Genomic DNA, 27001 nt, shown 5'->3' on the forward strand with positions numbered 1-27001 from the left:
GTACTGACTCTTGGGTAAGTGTTGGTAGGATTGTAGCCTAGGATTGTTAAAATTTTCAGGCTTGATGATGTCACTTTCGATCATGACACTACTTCCGGTGGATCCTGACAGATTCTCATTCTAAAAAAGTGGGTCCCAATGCTAAATGTGTGAGAACCACTGCTCTAAGTCATAATATTTCAATGTATTTTTATGCATTTGTGTTCTGGAATGTTGCAACTTCAGATAAATTCAGAGAAGGGTGGGGCAAATAAATAGAATTGTTGATTTGATCTTTAGCCTGCGTCTAAAAGACTAATCCAGACTCCACTGAAACCAATTATGGTTTTGGACTTCTGGCAGAGATGATGTTGGTTGTTTGGCAAAAGATGAGGTGTGAAGATTTAAATACAGAAGTTGAGGTCAAAAACTGACCCCAGAACTCAGAAACGTCAAAAGGGAAATCTGTTTCCAAATCCAGTACTTAACTGTTATGTTCCTCCTTGAAGTGCTCCTGAACATAACATTTATTTTAGTCCTAATTTATTAAATGCTGGCAAAATTCTTGACATTACAATGAGATGTGAGTGTAGAAGGGAAGCTATATTTGTAAGGACTACACTGCACCTCCTCCTCTATGTAGAATCCTAGCAAACCACACAGTGCTGGATGGCAGATTTCACCTCTCACCTAGAGGGATCTTCAGGTGCAGAATTTTATTTTTCCCATACAATGAAATGGAAACACTTTGCTCACATGGAATGTGTCGCATGCGAATCAAGCATCTGACAGACACAGTTGCAGAGAAGATGTTCTAGCACCAAGTGCCAATTGGGAAAAGTATCACAAAAAAGACTCTGCAAGCATGGCCACCCATGGTAACTGCCTCTGCCTCACTCTCTGGTGAATTATGGATTTGTGGCCATAATGCTTTCTGGTGGTTACTTTCTGTACATCAGAATCTGGCACACACACTTACGTATATGCTTTATGGCAAAGTGGAGGTTTTCCACCAAAGGTCACTGTAAAACACACACACACTGCTGTTTGCCCTCTCCAAAGTGAGTAAGCAAGTAAAAATATGTCCTGTGTTAAATGATGATAAGAAATATGGAGAGAAGAAAGAGTGCACACGCACATACACCAGGCCATTTTCCACGGCACCCATCTGCTCTACCTCTGATAAAGCACCAAAAAGCTCCTATTCACACAGGCTCCAAGCATTAAAGGCTTGTTTGTTAACATGCTCCATAATACGAAGATTTTGCCTCTGATTTGGGTTGTTGTCCTTAACAGAAGTTCTAATGTGTGTTTAAACTGAAAGCTTCCAAAGAACCCCAGCCGACATTAATGGTGCACTGAACACCAGGCACCCCCTTCTCTGTTGCACCATTTCAGGAAAATTACAATTTTCTTCCACCCACTTTCCCAACCTGGTGTGACCTCCTTCTCCTTCCTCAAACACAGAAGCACTAAAAACTAGACTCAGAATTAGTGTTGTATTTCAGAACATTCAAACAGCTTTGCTGATATCATTGTGGTCATCCTCACAATAACCAAGTGAATTGGTTTTATTAGCCCCATTTAGCTGAGAGAGAGTGGCTACTCCTAGATTTTGTGATGGGGGCAAGATGCCACTGGTTGTACAACAAGATGTGATACAATTTGAAAGACAATATCCGCAATAAGATTTTGCTGATGTAATGAACGTTGATGGAATTAAGGGTTGGATCTGGTGACCCACTCTGCAAAGCTTTTCTCAGTCCTTCCTCCCCCGAAAATCATCCCTTGACAGTTCGTGTCAAAGTGTCATGATATACAACAGGATGTAGAGCAAAGGGAAAACCAACGGGGCCATCTGAGGACGTGTCACTGTAGCACAGCAGAGAGCAGGCCAGCAGTACCTCCCTTCCAGAAAGCTGCCTGATACACTTGAGCCCCACAGCTAAAGTCCTTTCCAATATTTTGTAGAAAAAGAAATCTCCTCCATTCTGCCAAAAGCATTTCTTAATTCATTCAAAGCCATATTCTCTCTGAGAAAGACTACTATTCTATGAACCTATTCAGCTCTTTCCCTACCATACCCATGACAGGATCATGCCCCAAAACATGAAGCTGAGAAGCTGTACAAATGGAGATCTGGCAGGTATGTGCAAGGTAGAGGTAGGCTGCTTCTGATTGCCAGATGCAGGGGAGGGCAGCAGGACGCAGGTTGTGTCTGTTGTCTAATGTGTTCCCTGAAGCATTTGGTGGGCCACTGTGAGATATAGGACTAGATGGGCCTTTGGCCTGATCCAGCAGGGCTCTTCTTGTGTTTTTAGATGCCCTTGTCCCATCCCAAACATCCCCACCAGCCACAAGAGAATGGACATCAACAGGTAGTATCCTACAATATCCCCACCAGGTGATCTCATAAGGATCAACACAAAGATCAGGAAAGATTGCTAGCTGGGCTTTGGGAAGGAATACTGATTAAGCTGAATTATCAGGGCCAAGCCCCAGACTTGTCATATGGACATGACCTAACCCAACTATGCATCACTTGTCACCCACTAAGCCAAACGCAGCCCACTTGCCATATATGGTGAATCATCTGTGATTCAACAAACGTCTTTTGCCTAACAGTAGCTGTAACCTCCCTACGACTGTAAGACCTTCCTAGCACCACAAGACTCTGGTTCCAGGCTGCTTGAAAGCCTTGAGCAATGTTTGTGCTGGAGATGCAGAGGAACATTGTGTTGCAGGTCTCTACTTGCTTGTTTGTAGGTCAATACACTACTGCTTCGCTAACCATGTGCCAGGACAGGGCAGCACTCCACTGGCGAACGGTATGGGTGCGCTCAGAAATTGAATAATGAAAGGCTTCTGAGAGCACAAAGCAATGCACACACCCAAAGCACCAAGAGGGTTGCCCACTGAGCCTCTGCATGAGTCACTGCTCTGAGTCTGCCTCCCTCCAATCGGGCAGCATGATCATAACAATAGCTCATGCAGAAACAGGGGGGAGGCTTCTCTGTGGGCAGGAGGGTAGATTGCTAAGAAAAAATCCTTAGAGAGGATTGTAGAGAGGATTGTAGAGAGGAGGTAGAGGGATAAAGACCAAGGGAAAGGGGCTACAAGCAGAGCTTCCTACTCCAAGGTAAAATCCCCACCATCTCGACCACTGATTCACCTACATAATCCAGACATGGCCTAAAGCAAACAGACACCTGGGGCAAGCAAGGTACTCTTGCTCAGCCAAAATGCCTGAAGAACCGAAAAGACTGTCAGATTCAAGTTTAGAGCAGCTGCAGCCCTGGCAATTCCAGCATGCATAAACAACGTCAAACTCCAAAACAAGGCTCTCTTGGCAACACCAATAAAGAAACTGGGAATCTGCAGTCACGAAATATATTTTATGGCCTTGTACAGGGAGAGGAGAGCATTTAACCTTGTTGGCTGCTCATAATAAAGGCGGAGGGCGGGCAGGTATTATTTCTGCTGTTTAATTACAATAGGAAGACATTTTATCCAACACTGTCATCATGTGCAAAATATTACTTTATGGGTCTTGACTCTGGGCAGAATAAACATGGCTGTCCAGGAGTAGCTTCTTCAGCCAAGCCGTTCTGAAACCACTCCACTCAGTGGCGTCGCTAGAGGGGTGCGGGGGATGCAGACTGCACCCGGTGACGCGCACAGGGGGGTGACGCACACTGGGGAGGTGAAGCACTAAAATCACGGTGGTTAGGAGTAATACCATCATGTTATATACCATTGGATGTGGAATTTCAAGAGGAATGCAATGCAAAAAACCACAGTGAAATATCTCCTTTCTATCAAAAGTTATGGCCAAAAAGCTGGAGAACAAAAAATGCATGGATCCCTATGGAAAGTGAAAGTGAGCCGTATTGCGCGTTTACTCATGAGTAGGCGAACATGCCTTAGACCATTGAAAAGGGCAGGCTGAGAGGAATCCAACATCTCCAGAATGGTCCTGATCCAAAGAATGCAGACCCCAAAAACACCTGAGAAGGAAGTCCCTTCCTCCAAGCAGATGAATGTATTCAGCCCTATGGAAAGTGAAACTAAGCCTCACAGACAAGTTTAGTCGACTCACGGTCAAGTAAGCAAACGTGCCTTGGCTGGTGTGGAAGATCAGGTGAAGGAGAATGCAAGGTTACCAGAATGGTCCTGATCCTATGCACCTGGAGCTAAACAAGTGCTCCAGAAGGCAGCCCCCCCCCCCCACTGAAAAGGATCAAAACAGAGGCTGCAGCTGATAAGGTGAACTTTTTTGAGACTTGCAAAGCCAGGTGGATCCTGACAGCGATCTGGTTTAAACAGAAGTTCTTAAATTGAACTGGGCACTGGGTAGGGCTGAAAACCTTACTGGTTTTGGAAGGGGTATGTATTATTGCAGGCACGCTACAGAGGAAATTCACTTGGTGGAACATGGCTGGCTTCTGCTTATTTAATTATTTGTTTTACTTTAATTATTTATACTTATTTATTTTAATTTGCCTGATGATGTTACTTCCACCATGGCATCACTTCTGGTGGGTCTTGGACAGATTGTCATTCTAAAAAGTGGGTCCCAGTGCTAAAAGTTTGAGAACTGCTGCCATAAGGTGTTAGTAAGTTGACACCCTTGGGGGGGGTGTGATACCACTAGTGACCAAAATCACTAAAATCATAATTTGGAAGAATAATACCATCATGTTATATATCAGTCAATGCGTAATTTCATGCAGAATGTGTTCTATCTTTGTCCTATCAAAAGGTACAGCCAAAAAACCAGTGGGGGCAGAGCAATGGTACATAACCACGCCCACCACATGGGGTATTGACCCGCCCACTGCATGGGGGGTGACGCGCTGGCATCCCGCACTGGTTGACACGAACCCTAGTGACTGACTCCACTGCCTCCTGCCTCTCTCATGACTACATTCCATTTTCTGCTGGACAGTCACTGGCCTGGTTTCTCCCCTTCCCCTTTGTCTATCATGGGGTGCAAGAACTTATCTACACATTCAGACTATCAGATGGAACAGTCCTAGAACTATACCATTTCCAAATGCATTGAGGGGATTATACAAAATGCATGTACACAAATAATGAAATACCACCCCACATCCATGCAAGTACAAAAATTAGCACTGCAGAGAAAAGGCTAGGCTAGGACTCTCCTCCCTGACAAGATAGGTTTCCACAGGAAGGTACAGCATTCAAATGTTTATTGATCAATTTCCATCATTTATGTCCCTCCCATCTGCCAAAACACTCATGCAAATCCCCCTCCCAAGCTAAGTTCTGAAGTAGTGCAGTCCCAGGAGAAATGTACCATATGGTCTTTATGAATGTATCACTTGGGTCTAAGACAGCCGCAGAGGGACAGTGTCACTTCAGTGTCCTATACACAACATAGTAAACTGCTTGTGCTGAAGACAGTCTAAGCCTGAGCTGGTAGTAGCTCATGCTGCATGATCATAAGCACACCACCAAATACACACTTGGAGGTGCAACACTCCCAACTGATCCTTTTCCATGGCCATAAGGTCATATCTACTCTGCTTACCGTAAGTCATATAAGAGAGCACCACCACATGTGTTGCTGTACAGAAGCAAGGATGGAAGCACTAAAAAAAAAAAACTAGATAGCTTCTTCCTGACACTGTTCTCAAAACTCCTGGTTACACAGAAGAACATCAGAAGGGCCCTGCTGGATCAGAGTGAAGGCCCAGTGAGGCCAATAACCTTTTCCCCACACCAGATGATTCAGAAAAACCCTGAAGCAGGACAAGAAGACAAGATTCCTCTCCTGCTTGTGCCTCCCAAAGCAGCTGGAATCCAAAGAAATATACAGTATTGCCTCTGTACAGAGATTCCATACAGTCATCAGTTCATTGAGACCTACTGAGCTCATGGGAAAGGTTGACTAAACAAGGGGGATTCCTGCAGGAACCAGATGTGCCACTGTTCCCTAAATTGAGAGACATGGCAGCTCCACACTGGAGTTACACTGGGAACAAGTACGTACCTCCTAATAAGTGTTTGTGTCATTTTATAAAATAAATAAAGCAAAGATAACATAAAACACGTAATGCAGTCATTTGTAGTCACATCATGTTTGAGCAGCACAAGCCCTATGCAAGTCTACTCAGAAGTAAATCCCATTGTGTTCAATGGTGCTTATGCCAGGAAAGTGTGCATAAGATTGCAGCCCAAGTGTCCATGACAATCAGGACAATCATAATCCACGCAGGTATCACATCAGCAATTAATAAGATACTAGGAAGAGGTACTGCTCATATACCCAGGTACAAAATTGCACACTTGCTCACACTTTGAGTGGTATTTGAATTAGGCAGATGCTTTCAGACAAAGAGCTGCTGGGGAGGGAGTGTAGTGAAAACAGAACCGGGGGGGATGTTAACTCCCTTTTATGAAAGAAGATACACATTTGACTTGAGCCTGACTCTTAGTGGCAGGGTGGATGTAATGCATAGCTTGGTTCTCAGATCTCTTCAATGGCTTCCCACTTTCTGTAAACACAAACATCTTGCCCTTACTTTTAAAGCATTCATTCGGCCCTTGTTTTTCATTAAATCCCTGGATGTAACTTCTGCTCTTCCAGCTCTATCACCTCCAGCTGACCAAAGATCTCTTTGGTCTCTTGCTGTGTTTAACATGGACATGCACACAGTGCCATCTTGCTTCCATCCTTCAAATCCACCATTTCCATGGGGCATTTGATTCATCCTTTTAACCCTCATTCCTCACTTTAACCAATGTTTAAGTGTAACCACATTTGCCCACATTCTCCACCTTACCCTTTTCTCTTCCTCCCACTTGCTTTTCCCCACTCTCCATTCTAAACTGTAAGCTCTATGAGAGCGGGGTATGTAAGCTTTGTGATTTGTTAAGGTGCTATGGCATATTTATTAACTTTATTATTATTCCTTTGATATTGTTCATTTCTGTCAACACTGACATGCCTAGAGAGCTGCCTAACTTAACAGGCTCAGTTCCAGAATTTTGATAGTTGTTTCTCACCTACTCCCAAAAGCTATCACTTCATTTTCTCTATGAGAATTTTTCTTTCCCACTCTTGAATTACAGGAGTATTATAAACTCCACCAACACGCCTTTGCAGCAGGATAATCTTTTGAAGTGGTCACTTCCTCGCCTCAGTAGACCTCTGTGTACCAACCAAGATAGGACAGAGCCGAGTTCTGAGCACAAAAGCTGCATTTTCTCCAGCAATACAAGGCAAGGTGGAGGTGGTGTCTGCTGATAAGGGAGGATTTCCCTGCTCAAATTTCAAAAGACTCATACCAAGGAAAAGAAGAGAGGGAGGGGGAAAAATCCATTTAAGCTCTTGAATAACCCACTGCCTGAGACTGAAAAGCAAGTGAAGGCACACGGTCTCTTTCAAACTCTGACCTTTCAAAGGTTTGCACTAACTGGCATAAAAGGTGTGGCAGAGACAGAACCAGTCTCTCAACGTCCTGGAATTCTCACACGGACAAGGCCACGCACACAACCTCCGCTTCAATTCAGCCAGTTAGTGAGACTGAAATGTGCACAAGGCCTTAGGTGTGCTTTGAAATAATAACATGTTCTCAGTTTCTGAAGGAGGTCTGTGCAATTTACACACAACTCAGCACCCCCCAAAAGAGCTTGAAAAGAGCCCAAAAGAGCCCCAAAAGAGCCAAATTTGTCCCAAAGGACAAACTGTGCCAATTCCCTACTGGATCTTAAGGGAAAATAATACATTATCCACAAAGTAGGAGGCAATCGCCAAAAATACTTCTGGGCCAACTTCTCACCCTCTCCCCATAATTTTATTTTTTCCTTCCATGGATCACAAGGTGCCATATAGTCTAAGTGACCAGTCCATCCAGTATTGCATCCAGTTCCTCCCTTAAATGCAAACATTTGAACCATCATGTTTCAGTACAGGTAATAATATGTACCCAGGTAAGCTCAGTTCTGTGCCAAGGAAAGCAGAATTCTGCAATGGGTGTGTGTTATGCAAATATCAATTTCTCTTATTTTGCATAATTTATTTCGCTTTGGCTTTTTTTACAGTTTGGGGTCAGGTTATCTGACATACCAACTTCTCCCATGTATTCTGGCCCACCCACTTAGGTAATCTAAGGAGGCTTTCCTGCAAGTGCCATATTTTTCCCAAATGAGGGGGATGGCAACATGGGGGCCAGCCATCTCAGTAGTGGTGCCACAATTATGGAACTCTCTACCAGGAAAATTAAAATCCCTCATGGCGTTTAGGTGACGGCTTAAAACATTTTTGTTTCATTTTGCATTTGGGATGTCTGCCTCCTGTGCTTCTATAGCAGTTCCTTAACTATTTTTGCCCTCCTCCAATTTGGCGGTTCCCTCCCCCGTTGCATTTACAATTTATTTTTTATTGTTATATTGCATTCTCTGTTTTTTATTCTGTTGTATATTGTATATAATTTTTTTAAATCTATAAATTGTAAGCCGCCTTGGGCCTCTGCTTCAGCAGAGGAAAGGCGGGCTAAAAATCTTTTAAATAAACAAACAATCAAAGGAAGGGACAAGGAGATATGCAGGATTCTAAACACCAGCCCCTAACCAATGGCACTTTCATTCTGCCCCTCCTTGGGTTTCTAAGGGATCAGCAGGTATTGCCTGCAGCTTTGAAGTAAACTGTCACAAAGGACTAGAAACCTGCTTTTAAAAAACAACAGCAAGTAGCGATTCTCAGTAGTTCTGTGCCCTCTGCCACATTCTGTACTTCCACAGAATTGGTGCATAGACACAGCACAATCTGGGATTCAAATGGTTTTTGGACTTGGGCAGGCTTGCCTGAGCAGGAGGGAAAAGAAGGCTGGAAGAGCAGCTCCAAAGACCCAGCAATCCAGATTGCTCCTGCCTAGAAAGGTGGAGTGTCTGGAGCAAGTCAAAGGAGATTACTTTCCTGAGCACAGGAAAGAGATTCTTTACATCCCTGAACTTGTTTCAATAGCTAGCCAACAACATTACCAAAGTTCCCCTCCCCCAAAGCTACACCCCACCCCCCCACCCCCGGACTGAATACAGATACCATGCCAGGCAATGTCTGCTGTGCTGAGCTTTTACAACTGGGGCAAACTTTTGACATGTCGACTTTTGACTCTGCAAGTAGTGTTTAGAACTCTCCCCGCTTTGGTGAAATATTTATTATTAATAATATGAAAGATTTATTATTTGTTTCCAGCAGAGTCCAGAAAGCACACAAGGCACTTTCCCGACATAAAAGATGGCAAAGTCCCTTCTCCCAAAGGCAAAAGCCGACTGACAAAGGCAGGCCAAACAGCAGGAGCCTCCAAATTCTCTAACAAGGGGAGCAGCAGGATCTGTTATTCAGGCCTTCTGAGAGGTTTTCCATGGATATAATAGGCTAAAAGTTGGTGCAGAGGGAAAAGTGGGAAGAGGGAATTCTATTTTTTTATTAACCAAGGGGAGAAAGTTGATCAGAAACTGTATATCCATGATCTTGACTATCCTAACACTAGAACTCAGGGCCACCCAGTGAAGATGACTGGCAATTGTTCTAGGTCGGACATACAAAAGAAAATTCTTCCTCACAAAATACACAATTAACTGCACAATCCTAGGCATGTCTACTCAGAAGTAAGCCCTATTGCATTCAATGGGTCTTACTCCCAGGTAAACGTGTATCGAGCTGCAGCCAAATTTATAGAATTTGCTGCCACGGTAATGATCACTGGTTGGGATGCTTTAAAAGAGAAGTAGAGAAAATCATGGAAGAAATTCATGAAACTCATATCAACAACTATTAGTCATGGTGGCTAAATGGAACCTCCGGGTTCAAGGGCAGTCTATCACTGGATAGTAGTTGCTTGGAAGCAACATGGCAAAGTTAGTTTCTTCAGGCACCAGGATGCCCGTGTAAAGCAGCCCCTCCCCCTTGGCTTCTTCATTCGGGAAGGTAAAAGCAAAGTCTTTTGCAGCTATGACTGCTTAGGAAGCTGAGGGGGATGGGCCACTTTATGCAGGTGTCCCCATGCCTGAAAAAGCTTACTGCTTTGGACCCCTTCCAGGAACGCCAGTACAAAAAGGGGAGAGGGCAATTGTGGATAAAATGCGAAGGAGACCAGTCCAAACACTGCTCTGAGCTCCTTAGAAGTGTAGGATAAAGTGCAGTATAAGTATACTATTTGGTGTTTATACAGTGCTTGTGTTTGAAGCACTTCACAGAAATTAGCTTGGAAATCCCCTATAACAACTCTGCAAGTTGTTATTACTACACTCTTATTGCTGACTGTGGCAGGGAGGACTGAGGCTTAGGGCGCAATCTGAACCAAATTTCTAGCAACAAAGTAAGGGCAGTGCAACTCCGAGATAATGGCAGAGGTGAGATCCCTAAGAGCTGCTTTGCTTGAGATTTCTTCACATCAAACAACATCTGAACAGGCCCCTGTGTGGGAGTTCTGATGAGAGCAAAGAAAACTGCATTCAAGGTAGAATCAAGGGCATCCCAAATGGAGTAGCCTTTCTACGCTCTCCCACAGCAATAGAACTGCTGTGAGTTTAGAGTAAGACATACTCCATTTGGGATTTCCCCTTTTGAAAAGCCAGAAAACCAATCAATGTTGGCACAACCAGTAGGCAGAGTGAAGCAATAGCAGATGTTGTGGTCCCATTAAAGGGCAAAACACTGACAATTTGTTTGCTTAGGATTGTATTTTTTTATCCAAGCAGTTTGTCCTCTGGATTTTTTAAATTTATTTTTTTGACTCAGGTGCCAAAATGTCTTGGGCCACCTCTGGAACAAAAATTGCCAGGACCAGATTTCTGTGGTGATTCTTTTTGTAGGAACACTTCTTGATTTACAAGGAGCCATGGCTTGTGTCAGAAGAGAAGGAACCCTCGATGGAAAACCAGAGCTTGCTCTTTGCAAATCACTTCTCGTTTGCAGTGTTCCAACTGGCTAATGTATTCGCTCAATTCAATCTGGCCATCCATCTCCAGCATTGTAAAAGAGCTCCTAAATGCTGACATTTTGAAAAGTGTCTAAAATCTCTAACCCCTTACGCAGGCCTGGGGGGGAAAACTGGTCAAGGGTGAGCTCTCAGATCGTCACATAACAAGAGGTGGCTCATCAGTCTTAGCCCAACACAAAACTGGGAGGGAGCGAGGGTGGAGGGATGTACTTATTTTTCCAGTACTGAAATGCAATAGGAAACAGGCCAGTTGCTAGCAAGTGGCTCAGTGGAGGATTTGCTGCAGACTTTTATCAATGCACACCATTGATAAACGGAAAGCAAAAATCTTCCACACAAGCCCTTAAAATCTTTCCCTATCACAAAATGTGTTGATGGCTACTAACTTAAGATGGCTTTGAACAAGGATAAGACAGTGTTATGGTGGATTGGGTCTATCAACAGTTGGTGGACATTATAACAACTCCATGAACCTTCTACCTCTAAATACCAGTGGCTGGAAACAAATAATGGGAAGGCTATCATCTTCACATTTGGCTACTAAGTGTCAAAAGGCATTGATCACTACTGGAGACAGAGGGATGAACTAGACGGATCTTGGTGTGATCCAACAAATCAATTCTTATGTTTTTTACAAAACTGAATAGGATTGGCCTGCTGCTGTGAACCAGAACAAGTGATTCTCCATCCAAGGCCATTACCAGTCCCACTTATGTTTTGGTGGCAGCCACCATGCTGATTAAGATACCACACAATTCCAAATCAGCAATAGATAACACACATTCTATTTGTAACCTACCCCAATTAAAAGACTGAGTAATGGTAAAAACAGAAAATTCTTATAAAGTTTAAAAGTCAGCCCTCTTAACTTGCTCCACTGCTACAACAGAACGGTACTTTTTAAAAAAAATTTTAACAAAGCCTATCCTAAGCCACAGTCTACAATCATCCAGTTGGCCAAACAAGAAAAGGTTTTTGGTTTAACTTGCTGTTTTACAGTCAGGTTGTTGGTATCATGAAGTCTTCTATGAAGTTTGAGATATTAAAATTTCAAAATGGTGCGCATGTTGAGAACACAATTCCATGTTTGAATATCATCACAATTCCATGTTTGAATATCATGTTTGAATACTCCCATACCAATTTTTGAAGGTGGAAGGAGAGATGAAAAACGCTTTGTAAATGTGTTGTCTAAAGTGAGACCTTTTGAACGTGGCTGCTGACTTGTGCAAAAGGCTAATCCTTATTCTTGCCAACCAACACCAAGAAGATTCTTGTCATAACCACTTTAGGACACCCAAGGATAGGCTGGTTCCATGAGAAGGCCACAAAGTGGAGAGCAGCCCTCATCCAACTCTCCACTGCAGTTCATCTTTTTGGTCGCTTTTCCATTCATGATCCGGGTTGCCGACTTTTGACTTCAAAAATACTGGGGCCCTGGATAGCATCAGGTTACAGGGGGTTAGGCACATTGGGGGGCCTGGAGCTGAAGCTTATGCTCCTTTCAGCCCATTTCATCTAATAATAATAATAATAATAATAATAATAATAATAATAATAATAATAATAATACACAAGCACCATCAGTCCATTACAAAAGGTCACCTTACTAGGAACAGCGCATATACTATGGCAATATTTGTAATGCAACAACATAAAAACAAAAAAGAGTTGCCTATCCTAGGTTCTCCGGATGGACTCAATAGGTGGATATACACAAAATTCAGTCAAAAACAACATGACTGTGTGAAAACTGAATAATAATAATAATAATAATAATAATAATAATAATAATAATAAACTGTGTTGAACTATCATAATAGATTACAGTTGCTCTGTCACAAAAACAGCAATAAAAGCAGCTTTTGGCCTGTGCTTTGCCAGCCTTCCTTTCAGAGTAACCTTACAAATGCTTTATTCCCCTCCAAAACGCTCAGCATGCATCAAACCAAGATAGGCAGAAGAACCAAGATGAAAACATGTTGGAACGCTTCCCTTGCTCTGTGCCAAAAATGTGTCTGTCTCTTTCTAACTTGTAGGTAGGCAGACATGGGTGTGGTGCTCCATCCACAAAGGAAACCTTGGCAGTCTGAAAACTCAGGAGAAGCCTCTCCTCTTGTTTTTGGTTTTGTTAGTTCCTCACCAACACAACCACCACCCCTTCAGAGGGAAAAGAAATCTTGGTTGAAAAGAAGTCCAAGAGATCACTAGAACACAAAAGAGACGACTGACTCACTTCCCCTCTAACTTCAGAAGTTCAACTCAACCGCGGAGGGCTGCGGAGCACCAAAGCTAGGGATCACACCCACCCCGGCAGTGACCAATTCTTTTGGCGACTTAAAGTCACTTTTCCTTGGGTGTGAGGTGGGAAATCCATTGTGAGTACCAGCAGCAAAAGAAGCAGAAAAATGCATACAGAAAGTATAAAAGGGGTTCCCTCTTTGAACTGCAGTGCCACATACAACTCGCTAGACTTCAGGGTGTGTTGCAGCTGCTCTTTGTAGAAAGGTTTTGCAAAAGGTGTGTTCTGACATGTCCCCTGCTCAGCTTTACTCAGGATTTTTTTTTATACTGATAGTCAACTGCTTTGTTCAAAAGTCATTCAGGAAATGGCGTCTTGCGCTGTTAACGGGGCTAATCCTAGAAAGGTGAAGCAAAGATGAATTACTAATTAAACTCCTCCAATGCTGAAAAGCCGCAAGCTTTGCAGCCTTAAGTTCTAAGAACAACAAAGGCTACATTCACATGGGAAAAAAATGGCAAGCAGAGATAGACAGATTCTCCAGGAGAGACTACTGTAGGAGGGGTAAGAGTGCACCTTCTGAAATGTTTACACATACCTTATGTTTTATCCCTTCAATTTTTCCCACAAGGAAGATCTTTTTTGAGGGAGGCCTATACTGTAGAAATATATCAGAATTTCTCAAGGCCTATAAAATCTTGCATAACTTCAGCCTAGGATATCTTGGAGAGTAACTCCTCAAGGAGTAGGACAATCTTCCCAACAAGAAGTGATGATGATGAGGATGCCTTGTGCCAGCTGCCTTTCCTGACTAAGATGAGATACACATTAAACAGTGGCTTGAAAGATACATTTTCAAAGTGGCTCCTTATTTGTAGGACACTCTCCCCATGCGGTATGAAGCCTCTCACTCTCACAAATGAAAAACTTTCTGTACTTTCTCAGGTTTTTAGGAAGAAAACACATGTATGATCTGAAGGCACATGAAGTATCATACTGAAGGCACATTCAGTATACTGCTGAAGCTTAAGCAATCTGGGCCTGGTTGGTGCCTGGATGGAGACTGCCTAGGAATCCACATACAGTGAAAACCTTGATTTAACAGACCTCAATTTAACAGACTACAAAAACAATGGGCATCTTCTGCTTCATTAAAAACTAATCATGTATATATTTTGCACCTCATTTGGAGTTAACAAACCTTCTGCATTAATAGATACACACACACATTCACATTAGTCCACTACATTGAGGGCTCACTGTAATATGTGCACTACCTCAGGTTCTATCATGAAAGAAAGTCACTGTTCTCTTTTTTCTATTCATATGTGTTTTTGGAAAGTCACATTTTTTTTTTAATATGCAGGTGTTTTGTGTTTTAACTGGAGGAAAGGTCCATCACAGGTTACAAGCCATGATGAGTAAATGCAACCTCTAGGTTTTAAAGGTAGTCTATCTCTAAATGCCAGATGCAAGGGAGTGGCAACTTCTTGTGTGCTCCCAGGGGCATCTGGTGGGTCACTGTGAGATATAGGAAGCTGAATTAGATGGACCCTTGGCCTGATCTTATTATTATTTTAATGGTTTTTAAATGATTTTTAAATGTTAAATTGCAAAATGGCAATTCTTATAAGAAGGGTTTTGATTGTAAGCCCCCTTGTGGGCCTGTTGGAGGACTGGTGCAATATAAACAAGTTCAATAAAATAACATGTTTTTCCTCAGTTACCTCAAGAGAAGAATCAGTTTATCTCTATATGGTGGACAGGCCTGCCCTGGAAAAGGGGCTCTGTTTCAGTAGTGTTCACATGAGCAATACATGCTCCATTTGAAACAGGAGCCAATCCTGATGGATTCTCCTCACTGGACTTTGATTGCTTTAACTTTTCAAATGAAACCAAGTGACAGGCAGCAATGTGTACCTGAACATCATCTTCTGAGCTTGCGTGATGTAAAATTCACCCAGCCTTGAATTCATTTCACTTACTTTTTAATTCAGAAAAAAATTCCCATATATCCCATAGATGTTACCAGTGAGTAAGATAGGATTATAGCCCAAGTCTTACTGAACCCAATGGGCTCACTTCTGAGTAAAATAAATAACACCGTTTTCAAACACCTCTACCCATAAGCTACAAATCAGTTATGCATCTCCTCATTTGAAAACAGAATACGGTAATGTATGAAACAAGCCTCTCTTCTTCAACACACAAAAGCATTATCAGCTCACAGACCTTACTGTAACTCTGGTTGAGAACCAAACAGGATTTAAAGTTTGCTGAAAAGTTTAGTTCAGCAGAATTGATGATCCACATATACAAAGCCAAAACTTGCTTTGCACCCTTAGAGTTAACCAGTTTTCTGAAATCTTTCGGAAACAATCTATATCATTAACTTGGTTAATTTCATGAACAAGGTTCAGGTGACAAAGGAATATACACTGTACCAAATGTGAAGACAGACAAGCTTTCCTAATGAAAGAAGTGGTTTGAGCACGTTTGATTCAGTTAGTGGCATCCGATTTCAGGGCAGATAATGTGCATTCAAAATCACTTCTTCCCCACTGGGAGGAATAGGAAATCAGTTCACCACACAGTCTACCCCACATTTTACCACACTTGAGGTCTGGCAAACTCTTCCTTTCTACTTGGCAGGATAGTACAGATGGCCAAGCTAGCCTGGGGTGAAAGAGTTCAACTTTTTGGTACTTTGGTAATCTGTATTTGTCCACATAGTCATTCTGAAGTATAGTACACATGACAAACACCCACTGCATTCAGAAGCATTCATTTTCCTGGTAGAGAACGTGTGTTCAAACCTACAGATAAATCCCCAGTCCTCTACAAGTGGCTGTGGAGGTTCTGCTTTCTGGTCCATCCTCATTGAAATTTGGTTGACAAGGAATTCTTGATGCCACAGTATAGAATTCCTTCCTGGGGAGGTCTGACAGTTTTCCTGTCTTCTCACTTTTAGGTAGGTTCTAGAAATGCTTTTATTTAGATAAATTTCTGATATTCAACTCATTTCTGTTGTTTTTATGCTGCTGATAGTTTGAGATGCTGTAGCTTCTACAAATGCTGTTTTAATATATTAATACTATTGTTTTGGTATCTGCATGCCACTTTGCATTTCCCGAAAAATAGAGTAAAAATGAACTGAAATTACAATCATAATAAATGAATCACTTCCATCAGACTGAGAACATACCTCTGACAAAACAGAAACATAAGAAACGTAAGAAGGCATTCGACACGGTCCCTCACCAAAGGCTACTGAAAAAACTTCACAGTCAGGGAATTAGATGGCAGGTCCTCTCCTGGATTGAGACCTGGTTGAAGACCAGGAAACTGAGATTTGGTCTCAATGGGCAATTTTCACAATGGAGAGAGGTGAAAAGCGGTGTGCCCCAAGGATCAGTCCTGGGACCGGTGCTTTTCAACCTGTTCATAAATGACCTGGAGACAGGGGTGAGCAGTGAGGTGGCAAAGTATGCGGACACCAAACTTTTCCAAGTGGTGAAGACCAGGCATGATTGTGAGGAGCTCCAGAAGGATCTCTCCAAACTGGCAGAATGGGCAGCAAAATGGCAGATGCGTTTCAATGTAAGTAAGTGTAAGGTCATGCACACTGGGGCAAAAAATCAAAACTTTACATATAGGCTGATGGGTTCTGAGCTGTCTGTGACAGATCAGGAGAGAGATCTTGGGGTGGTGGTGGACAAGTCGATGAAAGTGTCGACCCAATGTGCGGCGGCAGTAAAGAAACCCAATCCTATGCTTGGGATAATTAGAAAAGGTATTGAGAACAAAATGGCTAATATTATAATGCTGTTGTACAAAGCAATGGTAAGGCCACACCTGGAGTATTGTGTCCAGTTCTGGTCGCCACATCTCAAAAAGGACATAGTGGAAATGGAAAAGGTGCAAAAGAGAGTGAATAAGATGATTACTGGGCTGGGGCACCTTCTCTTGCATAACCTCTTGTTATCTGGTGTGCTCCCTGGGGCATTTGGTGGGCCGCTGTGAGAGACAGGAAGCTGGACTAGATGGGCCTATGGCCTGATCCAGTGGGTCTGTTCTTATGTTTTCTCTTCCCATTTTTTCTTCTTGTTTTCCATCCCCTTCAGTGTTCTTCCCCCTGGCCTTCTCTGACTCATGTCCTCTCCTCCATCACCCCATGCTTACATACCTCCCTACTTCCCTTGGCTGCATCCAAGGGATGCAAATAGATGTACAAATCGATGGTAAGGCCACACCTGGAGTATTGCATCCAGTTCTGGTCGCCACATCTCAAAAAGGGCATAGCGAAAATGGAAAAGGTGCAAAAGAGAGCAACTAAGATGATTACTGGGCTGGGGCACCTTCCTTATGAGGAAAGGCTACAGCGTTTGGGCCTCTTCAGCCTAGAAAAGTGGCACCTGAGGGGGGACATGATTGAGACATACAAAATTATGCATGGGAAGGATAAAGTGGATTGAGAGATGCTCTTTACACGCTCACAAAACACCAGAACCAGGGGACATTCACTAAAATTGAGTGTTGGGAGGGTTGTGGTGATGGCATCTGGCCTAGATGTCTTTAAAAGGGGATTAGACAAGTTTCTGGAGGAAAAATCCATTACAGGTTGCAAGCCATGATGTGTATGTGCAACCTCCTGATTTTAGAAATGGGCTATGTCAGAATGCCAGATGCAAGGGAGGGCACCAGGATGAGGTTATCTGGTGTGCTCCCTGGGGCATTTGGTGGGCCACTGTGAGAGACAGGAAGCTGGACTAGATGGGCCTATGGCCTGATCCAGTGGGGCAGTTCTTATGTTCTTATCCTTTCTTAGGCCTTGCTCTGTCTGCCTAACTTCCTTCAAGCTCCACCTCTCTTGGATCTAAGCAGTTCAGGATGCAATCCTAACCACACTTTCCTGAGAGTAAGCTCCACTGAACAAAATAGGACTTACTTCTGAGTAGACCTGGTTAGGATTGTGCCCTCAATCTGTGACACAGGTCTACAAAATTGAGGGTCAGAAAAGCTTTTCCCAAACTTTATGGTGGTTTGATATGAATTTGGGGTGCCAATTCCAACAATGGCATCCGTTTTACTCTATAACATCTAGTTTTGGACTAGCTGGTAGAGGATCTATGAACACTCTGTGCTGTATCAACTTAACTCATCCATATCCCAAGTCAACTTATGCAAAATTTACACCTCAATTCCTATGTATTTTTTTAAACTCTTTTTAACATAGCAAGAAGTAGAGTTTTTCAAAAGTGTTGAAATGGCAAAAGAAGGTTTGCTTGGCTTTTTAATTTTCTTTAGCATTTGTTATCTAAAATTGCTGTCATCATACTTTTGTGATTTATTTGCTAAAACTTGGTGCTATTTATTAAACTTGAACATTTCTATCATAAAGATTAGTGCCCCAGGCCTAAGATTGCTTATTCTGGAACAATGCCTTAAAGTCAGTGGGATTCCTGTAGAGCAAGCAAACATGATATGCAGTGATGAAAGGGGCAGGCAACATACTGCAATATTTTTTTATTGCTGATCCATGTGAACATGGAGTTTAGATTTCTTACTGACATCAGTAAGGAGTGTTGGGTTGTGGTCTTTTGGACTGTATTTCTTCTATTACTGAGTAATGTCCTAAGAGACGCTACCTCACAGGATCTGTCATGAGAATCCTGATTTTTACATGCAGGGACAAGCATAGTTCAGTGGCAGAGGACATGCCTTGTATGTAGAACATTCTAATTGAAAACTCTTGGGTGGGTGTATGCATGCACATGGCAGAGCCAGCACTGTGCAAGCACATGACTGCTGATGGGACTGTTTCCCTGGTAGGGGCTGCTGATTCCAGCAGAGGTGAAACCATGTGCTTGCACAGTTCTGGCTTTGGCAACTCCCACCTCTATGGCCTGGCCCTGCAAGCTATGGGCGAAAATTTCCTTTTCCCATTGATTACCATGCAGCAAGTGCTGGAACTACCATATTAGCTACTGCTGGTACTTAGTATGCTAGTCTTTTAATATTCATATAATTCTAGGACTGAGTTCCAAACTTGAGGCTTAATTCTCCTGCATGGTGCTCTGCCAGCCTGTTGTTTTGTTAGACCCACCTCACTCACACCTGCAGACCATCCTGTGGTCAGGGCTATGCCTAATCTGTAGTCAAATCATGCCAAATTCTGTGACCTGCGTGAATTTTGTAAGTTAAATCCATTGCATATATTCACATCATTTTATTCTAGTTGACCTGTGCAGCATGTGGGAGCCCCATAACCCTGACCCCTGGAGATTCTGCTCAGTCCTTTTTGGCTTCCTGAGATGCTTTCAAACCTACCATAGCAACCTTAAAAGCTAGAACCTTCCCTTTTTTTAAACAGAAAGCTGGGATTCTGAGTGTGCTAAATTCTCTGCTGAGCAGCAAGTTTTGTGTGTTTGTGCAATCACGGAATATATTCCAGTATGTCTGTGGGCCTTTTATGGCTTATAGAAAGAAGCTGGAGATTGGTGCAGTTTGGTAATGGAGCTTTCCAGGGCTCCATCACCTCACTGTCCTACAGCTGATTTTGTGTAAGTTGCTACATGTGTACTTTAAGGCGATCAGCAAAGTATGGGTGCCTGAGACTGTACTCCATCAGCAGCTTCAGCTTCCGTGGCTCTCTAACATTTACTTTGTACTAATATAGTTGCTAACTCCAGCCTTGTTATGGATTTCCAGGCAGGACACTATCAGTGGACCCCAACAATCATATCTGTCTTTTCTTAGCCCCATTCCCTAGAATGACATGATCTTTGTGGTTTTGGGTACCAAGAGGGTTAGCTGGTCTCTATGTCCCATGGCTGTGGCCTGACAACATGTGAAACAGCAACCTTACTAATGGCCAAATCCTATTCCACTTTCCAGCCCTGGAGTAGCTGTGTCAGTTGGGTATGTGCTGCATCCTGTGGTGGGAGGGTAGTTATGGAGGCCTCCAGAAGTTAAGCATGCAGTAGAGATTCTTGTTCAGTTCCAGATGTTGCAAGTTGGAGCCAGGCAGGCTAGTGTCCCACCTGAATTGAGAGAGCCCTGGAGTAGAATAATGTTTGAAAAACTCATTGAAAAATTGGTTTATGTTCAAGCTGCCTATGTAAACCGCCTTGAGTATATTGAGAAAGACAGTATATAAATACTGTAATAAAATAAATACTTCTATCCAGTAACTAGAAAGTATTCACATCTCTGGTAGCAACTAATTTTTGCAGACGCTCATTTAGAGTAGCGAGTGAGAAGTGATGAGCCAATACTTCAAGCCTTCTCCCAACATTGCCCTGCTGTTGCCACAGTTGCCATTTTGTTAACACTTCTTTTGCCTTTAAGCCAGCAAGTGGAGGCCACTGAACTTTCCTCATAATTCTCAGTTGCTGACCCCCCCCCCCACAATATTGCTAGTTGTCACTTTGCTAACCGTTGTGCACAAAAGATGTGCACAAGGTCAGATTCTCCAAAAAGAAAGCCTGAAATTCTATATCATCACTATTTTTTATGACATTGTAAACTGCTTCAGATATTTTAGCAGAAAGAAATGTTTTCAATAAATAACAATTAAACTGGCTGACTGGACTGTGTGACCATACGCATGCCAAACCTTTTCTTGAAAACTCTCAAGGAGAATTCCACAATTTTCCCTTTGCAATGTGTTCTCATGATGAACTGACTTTGTGAATTAGGAAGCTCTTCCTAACATTCAACAGAGCTGTGCTTCCCTCTGTAGTTTATGTATTCATTTGAAGATTTATATGCCGTCTTTCTTCTAAGAACCAGGACGGCTCACAGGGTAAAGTCATTTCTTAAAAGTATTTTGAATTTTGTATCAAAAACCAGTTACCCCCCCCCCCCGGCAAGATTTCCAAGGCGCAAATGTCAACCATCCCTTGCTCACACACTATAGGGAAGGAAGGAAGGGTGAAAGGCAATGATTTGAGGCCCCCACAGCAGAATCCCCTTGTGCATAGAGCATCTCTTCCAGAGGGCAAGATGCCAACTACCCTGGAATGTAGTGCCATTCAGCTAATAGAACATCCATAATGTATATATCTTGACGCTAACAGCCTTGCCAACTGCTGGCAAGCCTTGGGCTTTCCATTTCTGAGGAAGAGTTTTTGAGAAAGTGGTCTTGGAACACATCCAGCTGCATCTTGATCAGGCAAGGCATCTTTGATCCCCCCTCCCTGTTACAAAGATCAGGCTTGTTTTATACATGGAGACAGTATTATTAATACAAAAGCCCACCCTATTTAAGAACATTTGGCATAAGAACTGTCAGAGATTACGCTCAGCCCCAGGGTTCTTGTCAGGTACAGAAAGAAATAGGGATGTGCAACACTGGCCCCTGTAATTGGGAGGGAATCCTCTGGATTAGCCAGGACCTTTAGGCAGCATCTGGAAGTAAGTCCTACTGAAGTCAATGGGACTTATTTTGGAGGAGACAAGCATCAGATTGTGCTCTGATAAATTCAGGAGTCCAGCTTTTAACCATTTAACCACTGAACCATAGTTCAGTGCCTTCTGTTTGCTCTACTTCAGGTTCTATCACAAGCCTTCATTCTCCCCTATCTGCAACCTAAGCCCCCAGTCCTCCACTCCTCAATTAATGACCTGAGACACTCTGGGTTGTATGACACACTCTCCAGGTCTGGATTCCGTCACAACTATTCACTATTATGTTCCAATCCTAACAGGTTCAACACAGAGCTTGGAAAGTAAGTCCACATGCATGATTTCATGTGCCAATCCACAGGCTGCACTGGGACCCACCCACAAAGAACTCCAGTAACCCACACGGCAAATCAAGCAGGGAAGATTAGGAAAAAAATTAGAGGAATGAAAGGTGGTACAGTCCACATTAGAGGGGTGCTCAAAACCCCACATGACATGGTATCTTCTTGTTTCAAGTACTGGTTCCTGCACCTGCACTTAAAGCACCAATCAACAAAAACAAGATAGCACTTGCATCTACAAGTGCAGCTACCAAATTTTGCTTGGTGAAATTGAAAATGGAGGGTCATGACATTCACGAATCTCTGACTCTGCCTTGAGAAACTTTGCTGATTCCATCTATGATGGTCATGTGTTGTTAAAAATTATTATTATTATTAACAGTATTTATACACCACTTTTTGACAAAAAGTTCACAAATCGGTTTACAGAGTAAAATCTATTCATATTACTCTTAATCACCATCATCACCTGCACAAAGTTAAAGGAGAAGCCAATAATTCTTTGATGGAATTAGCAAAGGTTCTCAAGGTGGAGATTCATACATACAGGGGACCTCCATATCTGCAAAACCCATATCCACAGATTCACCTCCAGAGTGTTCTCTGAGCCCAGCATTTAAAAAAACAAAACTTCCAGTTTCACAGAGAAACCGGAAGTGACATTTTTTATATAAGGTATTATGAAGCCCAGGGAAGCACCTGAAGGCTTTCCCAGGCCTCCTTATGCCTTATAAGACATTAAACATGTCACTTCCGGTTTCATGGAGAAACTGAAAGTGACTTTTTTTACCCCTAGGACTCAGTCTGAGCCTGGCAGAGGCCACAGACAGATGTTCGTGGCCTCTGCTGGGCTCAGAGCACTCTCTGAAGGCAAGAGGAGCAGAGCTCCCCTCGCCTCCAGAGGAGACACGCAGGTGGGGGCCCCATGGACCCGATCCCCAGATAACGGAATCTGCAGATATGGGATCTGTGGATATGGGGGCCCTCCTGTATACACACAATCCCTCCCCAAAAGGTGAGACAAACAACAGTGCAAGTGACTCCTCCCACCATTCCACTTAGTATATGACTGAGAACAAGTCTGTAATGGGAGAATGAAGCTGCTGTTCTCTCTAACCTCTCAGCTCCCACATGTCTCTTGTACTGCGATTTTAGTTCTTAAAGAAACAGTATTTTTTTATTTATGGTAGTTTTCATTATACTCATTTTTGGTTTTATGCAACAACCCCAGAACGAAACCTCATGTAAGCTGAAGGCAGACTGAACGCATTCCAGAAGGTAATAACAATCCAAAACTCAATAAGCTTGCAGTAGTTTAACTCCTCCTAAAATTGTCTTCACCCTCTTTCTAGGAATAAGAAGGGATGAGCTCTGTACCACTTTGGGGGAAAAACACTACTGTGGTACTACTACTGAGGAGGTGATGGGCTGTAGCAGGCTGCAGGAGGTGTGGGGAGCCCTGCACAGCCCACCCTGAGGTTTGGAATACCCCGAGGTCAGTAAAAGCAGGCACAAAGTACAGTGGTGCCTCGCAAGACGAAATTAATTCATTCCACAAGTCGTTTCATATTGCGAAAATTTCATCTTGCGAAGCGCGGTTTCCCATAGGAATGCATTGAAATTTAATTAATGCGTTCCTATGGGCAAAAATAGTCAGAACAAAGTCAAATTTGGTTTACAAAGTGTTTATTAAGTGCTCTTTAAAGGCATACATACTGTACAGAGGATTTCAAAAATTTCAAGCACAAAACTTCAACTTTTTAATTTTAAAAATTTATCTTGCGAAGCACGGCCATAGAAAAAATTCGTCTTGTGAAGCATGGCATAGAAAAATTCGTCTTGCGAGTCACCAGAAAAAAATTGCAAAAATGCTTTCGTCTTGCGAGTTTTTTGGTGTGCGAGGCATTCGTCTTGCGAGGCACCACTGTACTTCCGTTTTGCAGGAGGTGCTTTGAGCCTGCTTTTACTGACGATTCCAAGCCTCGGGGAGCGCAGTGGAGAGCTCCCCCACACCTGCTGCAGCCCTACCTACATAAAGTAAGTGGAAAGCACCCCCTTGCCCCCTCTTAGCTCCTCCCCCACAAAGATTTATTGAGGGAGTAAAACTCCCTCAAAGTTTGAGAAACACTGAGTTACAGTGTAATCCTAGGCATGACTACTCAGAAGTAAGCCCCTCTGAGTTAAATGGGACTTCATTTAATGTGTGAACAGGACCACAGCCTTAATGGCTCAGGCCAATGGAGCTTGGAGCAGGGCATCATCATCCAAATTCAGCATGTGGTCGGTCTATGGAACTTCATGCTGCAGGATGTGGTGACGGCATCTGGCCTGGATGTCTTTAAAAGGGGATTGGACAAGTTTCTGGAGGAAAAATCCATGATGGGTTACAAGCCATGATGTGTATGTGCAACCTCCTGATTTTAGAAATGAGCTATGTCAGAATGCCAGTGCAAGGGAGGGCACCAGGATGCAAGTCTCTTGTTATCTGGTGTGCTCCCTGGGGCATTTGATGGGCCGCTGTTACAGGAAGTTGGACTAAAAGATCAATATGTGGATTATTTGCTTTAACTTGGTCTGTGGGATGCAAAAGCCTATGGGGTAGATACACATTTTTTAGAAAAAACTTCCAGCTCAGCAAACGGAAACAGCTGAAGTTGACTTTGAGAAAACCAGCTTCCCAGCCTACAGGCCTGACCAAGGACCCAATCCAGAGTCCATGCGCACTGGCTTACTGCTGGCACACACTGTCACAAATGTGCCATAAGGCATGTTTGCAAGCCCTTACCATGGGCCCAGTGCCAGAGCTCGCCCAGCGCAGTTCACGCTGGGCCAGCTCTAGTGCAGGGCCCGCATTCCACCACCAGGCAGTCGCCCGGACCACCTGGTGACGTAGAGGTGAGTGGAGGTGTGGGGGGAGATGGTAAGAAGGCATACTGGGGTGGAGGAGGCATGGAGAGGGCGAGGAGGAGGTATGACAGGGGAGGGAGTGGGGTGAGACTCCCTGAGCCTGACCCTCCTGAGCCTCGTTTAGGACCGCATGATCCAACATGGGACACTTCGACTCTACAATAGCTCCAGAGTTGCTGTGGAATTGAGTAACCCCATTTCAGGGTTACTTCCCTCACCTGGGGGAAGGGGACAAAAGTCCCCTTCCCCCAAGGAAGACGTTGCAAGCTGCCTGGGACATGCTGGATGTCGCATCAGCCATTTTGGTGCCGTGGCAGTCCTACATGCCAGGCAGCGCAGGATTGGGCTGCAAGCTTGGAATTTTTGATTCTGTTGGATTACACTGGTGACTACACTCTGGTAACTACACTGGCTGCCAGTGTGAGGTTTTGACCTTTAAAGCTCTTTACAGCTTAGGACTAGTGTACTTGAGGGACCGCCTTCTCCCATACATTCTGCTGAGACTTGAGTATGCCACCCCAGACAGGTGGGGGGGGGGAAGAAGCAAAAAGGCCTTCTCAGTTATGGCACCACAGTTCTGGAACTTCCTCCCAAACTGTACCCCCCTTAAATCATTCCTGCAGGGGCTAAAAACATTTTTATTTTGATCAGCATTTATGTAGTGTTGGTTTGTGATGGGGTTTTTGTGCTGTATTGTGTTTTTAGGCTTTTAATGTTTTATGTCTGCTTTTATTGCCACCTTTAATGGCTGTATTTTAGCGTTTTATTATCATTTACCACTGCTTTTATTTTCCAGTGCTGCTACATTTTATGTTCCTATATTTCATATTGTTATCTATTGCTGTTGCTTTTATGCCTTTTGTGCTGCTGCCTCTGGCATTTTTGCAATTTTATTGCCACATTGTTTTTATACTGACGGCTTTATGTAAACCGCCATGGGTGCTTACATAAAGGGACAAAGGCGGGATAAAAATGTTTTAAATAAATGAAATCAATCAATAAAGGGCTTGCCTGTTGTGTGTACTGAAAAAGCAGCTGTCAAAATCTCTACATCGGAAGTTGCCGATATGTTTGTTGCAGCTCACAATGACGTAACAGGCTTCAGTAAGCTAAATAAATAACTTATTACCAACACAGACCCAATTCTATAAATTATGGTGTCTAAAACGTGACCCCTAAACCCTTCTTCCTTCCACAATAATGGTCTTTATTTCCAAAAAACAAAATATCCCAAAAACCCCCCTAAGAGTAAGGAGGAAACTCCTGGACTTCAGAGGCAAGGAAAATAATACTGCTGTTGTTAAAAATATTAAAATAACCAACGACCATGCCCACTGAGAGGACATGATTAATTTTGTTCTCCTGTCTCTGCCTGCAACACTTCTGACCCAACGCACCAGCCATGTATGATGTGACTTCCCCAAGTCCTTGGCAATACCCCCATCTTTGCAGTCCCATGCTAGTAGGAAAAAATTGCTCCTGGTTTGTGTTTTATTTGTGATATTTTAAGGATGCTTTAATGCTTATGTTGTAAATTACAGTTTCAAATGTGATTTTTTAAATGGCTTTGTAAGTTACTTTGGGTGCCCTACAGGGATTTAAAAAAAATTTCTTTTTGCTTGAGGAAGGCCAATGAAGGGCAGTGATACAGAGAGCTCCCAGCAAGTGCCTATCTCAAGAGCAGCCAGGAAACTGGGAGGGATCTCCTGGAGGGAAGGAGTTCTTAGCTAATTATCATGGGTCCTACCTCTTAAGCAAGCAAGAGGAGAGAATTCACTCTGCATGCTCCCCCTGTTTTCCACCAACAGAGAACATGTGAGCAAAATAAACATAGCAGTTGTCACATGTAGGCATTAGAAAGCAGGCCACTGGAACCCATGCACTGCTGTCATCAATGTAGCCTACACAGTCAGTCTGAAAGTAGTTCTGACCATGCTATCCCCACACTGTTGAGGCCAACAGCAACATGAGGTGTGCATATGTGTATATTCTGTCTGTACCAGGAGCACCTCTATCAGATCACCTGCTAATTTCCAAAGAGTCACCTGCACCTCCAGATGCACAAGGAGAGGGGAGGGAGGGAATGGATTAATAACAGACATTGGTCATGACTCCCTTGTACTCACTGGTGCACATTTCTGCTGCAG

General features: G+C 43.2%; 1 protein-coding gene across 3 annotated transcripts in view; it reads right to left on the reverse strand.

Moving 5' to 3' along the window:
- The window catches only part of BCL11A (BCL11 transcription factor A), a 194584-nt gene that overhangs the window by 102897 nt on the left and 64686 nt on the right, over positions 1 to 27001 (reverse strand). The gene's annotated exons all lie outside the window — the stretch shown is intronic.

The sequence above is a fragment of the Tiliqua scincoides genome, chromosome 1 (genome assembly GCF_035046505.1).
Source record: "Tiliqua scincoides isolate rTilSci1 chromosome 1, rTilSci1.hap2, whole genome shotgun sequence".
NCBI classification, from domain to species: domain Eukaryota; kingdom Metazoa; phylum Chordata; class Lepidosauria; order Squamata; family Scincidae; genus Tiliqua; species Tiliqua scincoides.